Below are 9,547 nucleotides of genomic sequence, written 5' to 3'. Positions count from 1 at the left end.
CTAGCATAATATAAAGTACACATAATATAAATTCTAGTAGAATTACATACCTCTTGTTTGGTGCTTGATTCCATGGAGCTCAAGAGCCTAGTACCCCAAGTGTGACACCTCAAATGGTTCACACAACATCATAAACACTTGGAATAACTTGAGAGAAAGTACACACTTCATGAAATCGGTTTGCCCTCCACACATAGACTTAGTGGCCGATTTTGACAAGAATGATATGTTTATATAGTGTGTCACAATTAGGGTAAACCCTAATTGTCATGGCTTTCCATTTCCTTGGATCCATGGGTTCAAATACACCATGGAGCATCCTATGGGTTTTAGCCTAACTTGGTAATCCAAGGAGTCTTAGCCCACTATACAAGTATGGATGATTTACACAATCAACCCATATATTTAATTAGTCTTCTTTTGATCACTTAATTAATTCTATATTAATTCTTGATCAATACTAATTAAATAATCTTATTAATATATTAGAACTTATAATATATTAATAAACCTTAAGTGTTATTTCTCTCATTTTAGTCTATCCAAATGCATGATGCCATGCAACCCAAATGGACCATGTCGGGTCGGTTCAAGTATATACCAATTATAGTTATGGACTTAGACACTAATCCAACAGTCTCATGTTCAGGTTCGGCTGAACCATGATATGCCTCAAGCTCTTGTGGTCCGTGTATATGGTACAACGGACCCCGTAGAGGTAATGTCTCCAGATCTTGAGGGCGAACACCACAGCTCCCAATTCAAGATCGTGCGTGGGATATCTCGTATCATGCGGCTTCAACTATCGCGACGCATAGGCTATCACTCGTCCTCTCTGCATGAGGACCGCTCCCAGTCCTGTGATAGATGCATCACAGAAAACCACAAAATCCTCCAATCCCTCAGGGAGGGTCAACATCGGGGCCTCGCATAGTCTCTGTCGCAGAGTCTCGAATGCAGTCTGCTGCTCAGGGCCCTACCGGAAATCCACCCCCTTCCTCGTCAGACTAGTGAGGGGTACTGTAATCTTGGAGAAATTCTGTATAAATCTCCGGTAGTACCCTACCAATCCCAAGAAGCTCCTGATATCCGAGGGAGATTTCGAAACCTCCCACTGCATAACCGCCTCGATCTTGGCCGGATCGACCAAAATCCCCTCATGGTTAACAAGATGTCCAAGGAACTGAACCTCTCGCAACCAAAACTCACATTTCGAGAACATGGCATAAAGTCGTTCTCACCTCAAAACTCCCAAAAACTCGCGGATATGCTCCTCATGTTGCTCTCTGGTCTTGGAATACACCAAGATATCATCGATGAACACAATCACTAAGCGATCGAGCATAGGTATGCATACCCGATTCATCAGATCCGTGAATACTGCAGGCATGTTGGTGAGCCCAAACAGCATCACCACGACCTCGTAATGTATATATCGAGTTCGGAACGTGGTCTTCTCCACGTCCTCCTCCCTCACCCTGACCTGATGGTACCCGGACCTCAAGTCTATCTTGGAGAACCAAGATGCTCCATCTAGCTGATCAAAGAGATCATCAATCCGTGGTAGTGGATAACAGTTCTTCATCGTCAACTTGTTCAGCTCCCGGTAATCAATGCACATCTGGTGTAAACCATCCTTCTTCTTGACGAAGAGAATCGGTGCTCCCAACGGAGAACTGCTTGGACGAATGAACTGCTTGTTTAGCAGCTCCTGTAGTTGAAATGACAACTCCTGCATCTCAGATGGTGCCAATTGGTACGGCGCCTTGGAGATAGTGGCCGCACCTGGCACAAGGTCGATACTGAACTCGACCTGCCTCTCCGGAGGTACTCCGGGTAATTCCTCCGGAAACACATCAGCAAACTCTCTGACGACTGGAACCTCTGGAACCGAGACCTGATCCCTAAGCCGCGTATCCACCACATACGGCAAATAACCCGCACACCCGTGCTAAATATACTGTCGAGCCTGTAGGGTTTTGAGCATTCTAACACTTCCTAAGTGTACATGCAACCCTATTAAACCTTGGATCTATGTTTGTCTAAGATACATGCAAAATATTATTTTCCAAGGTTTATAACCTATCTAGCATGGCATGGGGTACTTTTAACCATAAAAGAACTAGATGAATTACATACCTTTTGTTTATTGTTGATTCCTTAGAGTTTGAGAGCCAAGCACCAATAATGTGAATGCCTCAAATGGAAATCACAAATCACCACAAACTTGGAAAATGTATGAGAGAGTATACTAACTCTTGATTTTGGCCACCACACTTACACACACATTAGTGTCTTTTTCATGCAACATAAGCTTGTTTATATAGTGTACATGGTTAGGGTGAAACCCTAATAACCCATGTCTTTTCCTCTTCCAAGGATCCATGGGTAAAAGCTCCATGGATCATCCATGTACTTCCATATAAGCTTAGCCCATTCCAAATGAGTGTTAGCCCACACCATATAAATATAATAGCCCATGATTTAATTAGTCTTCCTTTTAATCACTAAATTAATTCATAATTAATTCAAGATCAAAACTAATTAAGTAACATGACTTTATATTAATATATTATAATTTATAATATATTAATAAATCGTAAGTATACAACTCTCATAAAATTATCCATAACTAGTTCGGGTGAAGTGCAACCCAAATGGACCATGCCGGGTCGGGTCAAGTATATACCAAATAAGTTATGGACTTAGACACCTTATCCAACAGACTCCCACTTGGATAAGTCTAATAACTGTATTTGCCTATATTACTTCAGGAACCAACCGACAATCGTAGCTCTCGAAAACTCTTGTGAACTATGAAGCGCCATTTTAGATAAGTGATCATATAATCCTCTGTTCTCATGATATTAGCCGGACAAATACATGGAACAATGTCTTACTTATTGTCTAGCAGTTGTTTCTCGATTTCCGATTTGTTTGACAAAGAACTTAACCGAACACATCAATTTAGTTCTGACCGGGCCCGGTACATGGGTCAACACAAAATCATCGAGGGGCCCAGATATCACTTCTATTTCTAGAAGGAACAGATAAACTTCGACTTATATGCTTGTTCTACTACTTGTTGAATTGTACACAAAGGCACCTTTTATAACATCAAGTTACTGATGCGTTTACGTGCAATCAATGCACAACAAATTCATAGGTAACAACTCATATCTCTAGGTTTGAAGACTTATATGATATTATCGTCTCACGATCACTCGAGATAAATTCCATGAAGTGATACAAGTGAGCGTGGGTTTATTCCAATACTCATAACTTATGAGCACTCATGAACGTTGTAGCAACCATTGCTATGTCTAAACACCTTTAGCCATCTACAAACCCAATTCATGACAATCTTGATTCATACCTACTTCCGACGTATGACCGATTGTGGAGGTTTGAGTAAATTAATTATTCTGGAAGTCAAAACATGCAAAACTGAAACAATAGTAAATAATTGACAATGATAGTAACACTTTACTCATAAATAAATCACACATTTTATTCATCATCAAACGTCGATTACATTTTATAAGTTTCAGAAAAATTATCCAATCTGTAAAACTAATATCGTCCCTCAGCCCGATGCGCCTCGCATGCTGCAAATGCTTAACCCTCGTCAGTCCCTTCGTAAGGGGATCTGCAGGGTTCTCATCTGATGATACCCTCTTTGCCACGAGGAGTTCTTCTTCTATCTTGTGTCTTATGAAGTGATATTTTCTGTCAATGTGTCGGGATCTGCCATGATCTCTCGGTTCCTTGGCTAAGGCAACCGCACTATTGCTGTCACAGAAAATCTCCATAGGTTCCTTAATGGCTGGTACAACTCCATGGTCTCCGATGAAGTTCCTCAGCCATATCGCCTCCTTTGCCGCTTCACTCGCTGCTATGTACTCTGATTCACAAGTCGAATCAGCTACAGTCTCCTGTTTGGAACTCTTCCAAGTGATTGCCCCTCCATTTAAGGTAAAGACCCAGCCCGAATGAGAGCGGAAGTTATCCCTATCAGTCTGAAAGCTAGCATCACTATACCCTACTACTCTCAAGTCATCACTCCCACCAAGGGTAAGGATCCAATCCTTAGTCCTCCGCAGGTACTTGAGAATATTCTTTACCGCAGTCCAATGAGCCTTGCCAGGGTTCCCCTGATATCTGCTGACCATGCTCAAAGCGAAGGCGACATCAGGACGGGTACAAGTCATAGCATACATGATCGAACCAACAGCGGAAGCATAAGGTAATCGACTCATCTCAGCTATCTCATCTTCTGTACTCGGGCTCTGAGCCTTGCTCAGTTTGGCATTGCTTTGGATCGGTAATTCTCCTTTCTTGGAATTCTGCATGTTAAACCTTTTCAACACCTTATCCAAGTAGATACTCTGACTAAGTCCAATTAGTCTTTTACTCCTTTCTCTTAATATCCTTATCCCTAGGATATAGGTAGCTTCTCCAAGGTCCTTCATAGCAAAGCACTTCCCAAGCCAGGACTTAACCTCCTGCAAGGTTGGGATGTCATTTCCTATGAGTAGTATGTCATCCACATACAGTACCAAAAAGCTAACTATACTCCTACTAGCTCTGACATACACGCAGGACTCATCTTCACTTCTTGAGAAACCAAACTCTTTGACCTTCTCATCGAAACAAAGATTCCAACTTCGAGATGCTTGTTTCAATCCATAAATGGATTTCTCAAGCTTGCACACTCTATTGGGGTACTCTGCACTGACAAAACCTTCTGGCTGATTCATGTAAACATCCTCAGCCAACTTTCCGTTAAGGAAAGCGGTTTTGACATCCATTTTCCATATTTCATAATCATGAAATGCAGCAATGGCTAGCATAACCCTAATAGACTTAATCTTTGCTACTGGTGAAAAGGTTTCATCATAATCAATACCCTGAGTCTGAGTAAACCCCTTCGCAACCAGTCGAGCCTTATAAGTGTGCACCTTCCCATCCATGTCGGTCTTCTTCTTGAAGATCCATTTGCACCCGACTGTCTTACGGCCTGGTACATTGTCAACCAAGTTCCAAACTTGATTGTCATACATGGACTGTATCTCGCTGTCCATAGCCTCCTTCCATTTAGCAGACTCTGGGCCTGCCATGGCTTCCTTAACACTGTTAGGTTCATCCAGATTTACCAGTGTACTGTCACTGATAAATGTATCACCTTCCGTAGTAATATGAAATCCATAATAAAACTCAGGTGTGTTCCTAACCCTTGTGGAACGCCTCGGAAGTATAGACTCGTCAGCTGGATCAACAAGAATTTCCTCCTCAAGTTGATTGCTAGTGTCTGAGGTTCCTTCACCAATTGAGTCTTGAATTTCTTCAAGGTCAATTTGCCTCCCACTGTCTCCTTGGTTTATAAATTCTCTCTCTCGAAAGACCCCTCTCCTAGCCACAAAGACCACATTCTCACTGGGTCTGTAGAAGAGGTAACCAAAGGATTTTTGTGGGTAGCCGATGAAAATACACCTTTCACTTCGAGGTTCGAGCTTGTCATGAGTCTCACGCCTCACGAAAGCCTCGCAACCCCAAATCTTGATGTGGTCCAAATTGGGAACTTTCCCAGTCCACATTTCATGAGGTGTTTTGGCAACCTTCTTTGTAGGGACTAGATTAAGGATGTGGGCGGCAGTCTCTAAGGCATACCCCCAAAAAGAGATTGGTAGCGAAGCTCGACTCATCATAGAGCGAACGATGTCCAACAAAGTTCGATTGCGCCTCTCAGCTACACCATTCATCAGTGGTGTCCTGGGAGGTGTCAATTGTGAGACAATCCCACACTCCTTAAGATAGTCGAGGAACTCAGTACTAAGATACTCACCACCTCGATCGGATCGAAGCATCTTAATGTTCCTGCCCAATTGATTTTCTACTTCCTGTTTAAACTCTTTAAACCTTTCAAAAGTTTCTGACTTATGTTTGATTAAGTAGACATAACCATATCTACTAAAATCATCAATAAAAGTCACATAATAGCGATTAGCATCCCTTGTGGCGGTTTTGAATGGTCCACATACATCAGTATGTATAAGGTCCAACAAACCCTCACCCCTTGCACAAGTACCAGTGAAGGGTGATTTTGTCATTTTTCCAAGTAGACAAGACTCACAACTATCATCCGACTTGAGGTCGAACGACTCCAAGACTCCATCCTTTTGGCGCTGGCCTATGCGTTTCTTGCTTACATGTCCAAGACGACAATGCCACAAAGATGCTTTATCCAAGCTAGTAGAAGAATCAATATATAATACATTATTTCCTAAATTATCTACAACCGATACAGCTTCATACACACCATCACAAGGTAATGCTTTAAAATAAAGAACATTATTAAAGAAAGCATTAATACTACCAACTTCATTATCAAAAGAAAAAGTAAAACCTTGTTTGTACAAAGCATGAAAGGAAATAATATTCCTCGCCATTTCAGACGAGTACACACATTTATTCAAATCTAACTTTAACCCACTATCTAGCAACAAAGTATAAACTCCAATCTTGGTAACAGGTGCAACCTTCTTGTTCCCCATGATTAAGTTTATCTTTCCGTGCTCCACATCCTCACGTCTTCTTAGGCCCTGCAAGTCACAACAGATGTGAATACCACAACCTGTATCAAGAACCCAAGAATTAGAATATGGTGAGTTATTAGACAATATAGTGTAAATACCTGCATGGGTGGTTTCACTTTCCCATCCTTGACATCCTGCAAGTACTTTGGGCAGTTTCGCTTCCAGTGCCCCTTATTTTGACAGTAGAAGCATTCAGCATCCTTAGGGATGGCAGTAGGAGTGATAGAACCACCTTTGGTTCCAGATGAAGAGCCTTCAAGGGACTTTCCCTTGGTACCCTTCGAAGGGTGCTTCCTCTTCTTCCCTTTGCCTTGCCCGATAGCCAAAACAGGGGTAGTAGTAGGAGTAGGAGTAGCAACCGACTTACTCTTAAGACCACTTTCGGCAGTCTTCAGAAGTCCTTGAAGCTTACTGAGTGTGACTTCCTCCTTGTTCATGTGGTATGTCATACAAAATTGATCATAACACGATGGCAAGGAGTGCAAAATGATATCAATTGCCAACTCCTCAGGGAAGTTCACATTCAGTTTCATTAGACGGTCCACATACCTTTGCATTTTCTGCATGTGGCTCGTGATTGGTTCGCTATCCTTCATACGGGTAGTGATCATGGAGGAGATTATTTCATACCGCTCTTGACGAGCACTCTGATGGTACCTTTCCATCAGATCCTGATGCATCTCAAAAGGGTAATAGTCCTCATAGGACTTTTGGAGTTCAGCTGTCATGGTGGCCATCATGATGCATGCCACCTTGGTGGCATCTCTTTCATGTGCCTGATACTCAGCGACCTCCTTAGGAGTAGCAGTGGACTCATCAAGCTCCTTTAGCTCCTTATCGAGGACATATTCCTTGTCCTCGTAACGAGTAACCATCCTGATGTTCCGGATCCAATCCATGAAGTTGGAACCATCAAAGATGACCCTCCCACAAAGGTTCATGAGGGAAAAGGAGCCAGTAGGGTTAGAGCCCGAAGCTTTGTTGTTGAAAGACATTTGAAAAGAAGAAAACAAGTTTAGATTAGATATATCGAATCCTTAATAATACACCCAAATGTAATATTAAGGCTAGGATCCAACACAATATATTATAACTTAGAAGAGGGATGCCGTAATCTAAGCTATAATATATTTGAAGGTAGGTGAATGACGATTCACCAATTTCCACCATGAAAACGAAATGAATTATTAGGTTTAATTGGTTTTGAAATTCCTAGATTCTTTTGAGATTCATTGAACTTTCAATGGCATGTTTCAATCTCGATTGTGCCCTTCAAGTTTTGTGACTGGGATGCCGAGGATCACAAAACAAGGTGTGAATAACCATGCAAATTCACTTGGTACCCTTAATATTATCACCTAATCAATGTGCCGGTTAACCACACACGCTCCACCGATCTATGATAAACATTAAGTCACCCTTCGTGATCCTTACTAGTCCAAGTTAGTGTGCCGGTTAACCACACACGCTCCACCAACGACTTGGTAAGGTACAAAGTGTGAATTTCATGGGTTAGCACCATATTCACATTTTCCTAAAGTAACTAAGATTGGGAATTTATAAAAGGTTTAGTTACTTTATAATATTCATCATACTTTTAATGAGAATTTATAAGTCCTTGTCCTACCCGTTCGGCTAACGACCCTCCACCAGTCAAGCAAGCGGTGGGTGAGAGTGGACACCCATTAAGTTGCCATTTTATAGGCAACAACCTTATACCCACCTTATAGACTGGCTTCGTGAATGAGGCGTACTAGCGGTAAGACGACTTTAATCTTATACATATATATAATAATTAACCATTAATGTTATAAATAGTATAAGGGTTGAATTTTAACTTTTAAAACTCTAAGGGTTTGGAATTAAAGTATATTAAAGTGTGTGTAACTTTACAAATTCCAAAACTTGAGGACAAGTTTTGAAACTATTCAAAACTTTTCATTTCATAACTTATGAATTAAAGGTTCATAAAAATGAAGACTCTTCATTTCCATGTAACTTATGTGTTTTAAGTGTGTGTTTAAAAGAAGTGACCTTTGGATATCCATAACTTGAGGACAAATTATGGACTCCATTAAAACACATAAATGATCAAGAATTAATCCTAAACAATTCAGCAAATAATTCCTATCATCTTCTAAATTCATAAGAACATGAACATGATCATCAAAGTTTCAAGAATTATATGAACACATATAAAGCATGAAATTTTGATATAAGCTATTGTAAATGGATTAGAACAACCATTACACCAACTAAAACAAGTTTTAAAACACCAAAACAGTTTAGGGTAATGTTTCTAGTCCATTTCCAGCAGCAAAAGTCGAAAATCTGCATTCTGAGGCTCCTACTCGCCGAGTGCACGAACCTACTCGCCGAGTAGGATGAGTTTACTCATGAACTCGGCGAGTCCCCCCATGGACTCGGCGAGTTCATCAGGCAGACAGCAAAAAAATCGACTTTTTTCACTATTTTGCATCAAGTATCAAACAAACAAGCCTAGGCTCTGATACCACTGTAGGGTTTTGAGCATTCTAACACTTCCTAAGTGTACATGCAACCCTATTAAATCTTGGATCTATGTTTGTCTAAGATACATGCAAAATATTATTTTCCAAGGTTTATAACCTATCTAGCATGGCATGGGGTACTTTTAACCATAAAAGAACTAGATTAATTACATACCTTTTGTTGATTGTTGATTCCTTGGAGTTTGAGAGCCAAGCACCAATAATGTGAATGCCTCAAATGGAAATCACAAATCACCACAAACTTGGAAAATGTATGAGAGAGTATACTAACTCTTGATTTTGGCCACCACACTTACACACACATTAGTGTCTTTTTCATGCAACATAAGCTTGTTTATATAGTATACATGGTTAGGGTGAAACCCTAATAACCCATGTCTTTTCCTCTTCCAAGGATCCATGGGTAAAAGCTCCATGGAT

Source organism: Lactuca virosa, chromosome 2 (assembly GCF_052849685.1).
Source record: "Lactuca virosa cultivar CGN04683 chromosome 2, Lactuca_virosa_CGN04683_v6, whole genome shotgun sequence".
Lineage (NCBI taxonomy): Eukaryota > Viridiplantae > Streptophyta > Magnoliopsida > Asterales > Asteraceae > Lactuca > Lactuca virosa.
Note: the sequence above shows the minus strand (reverse complement) of the source record.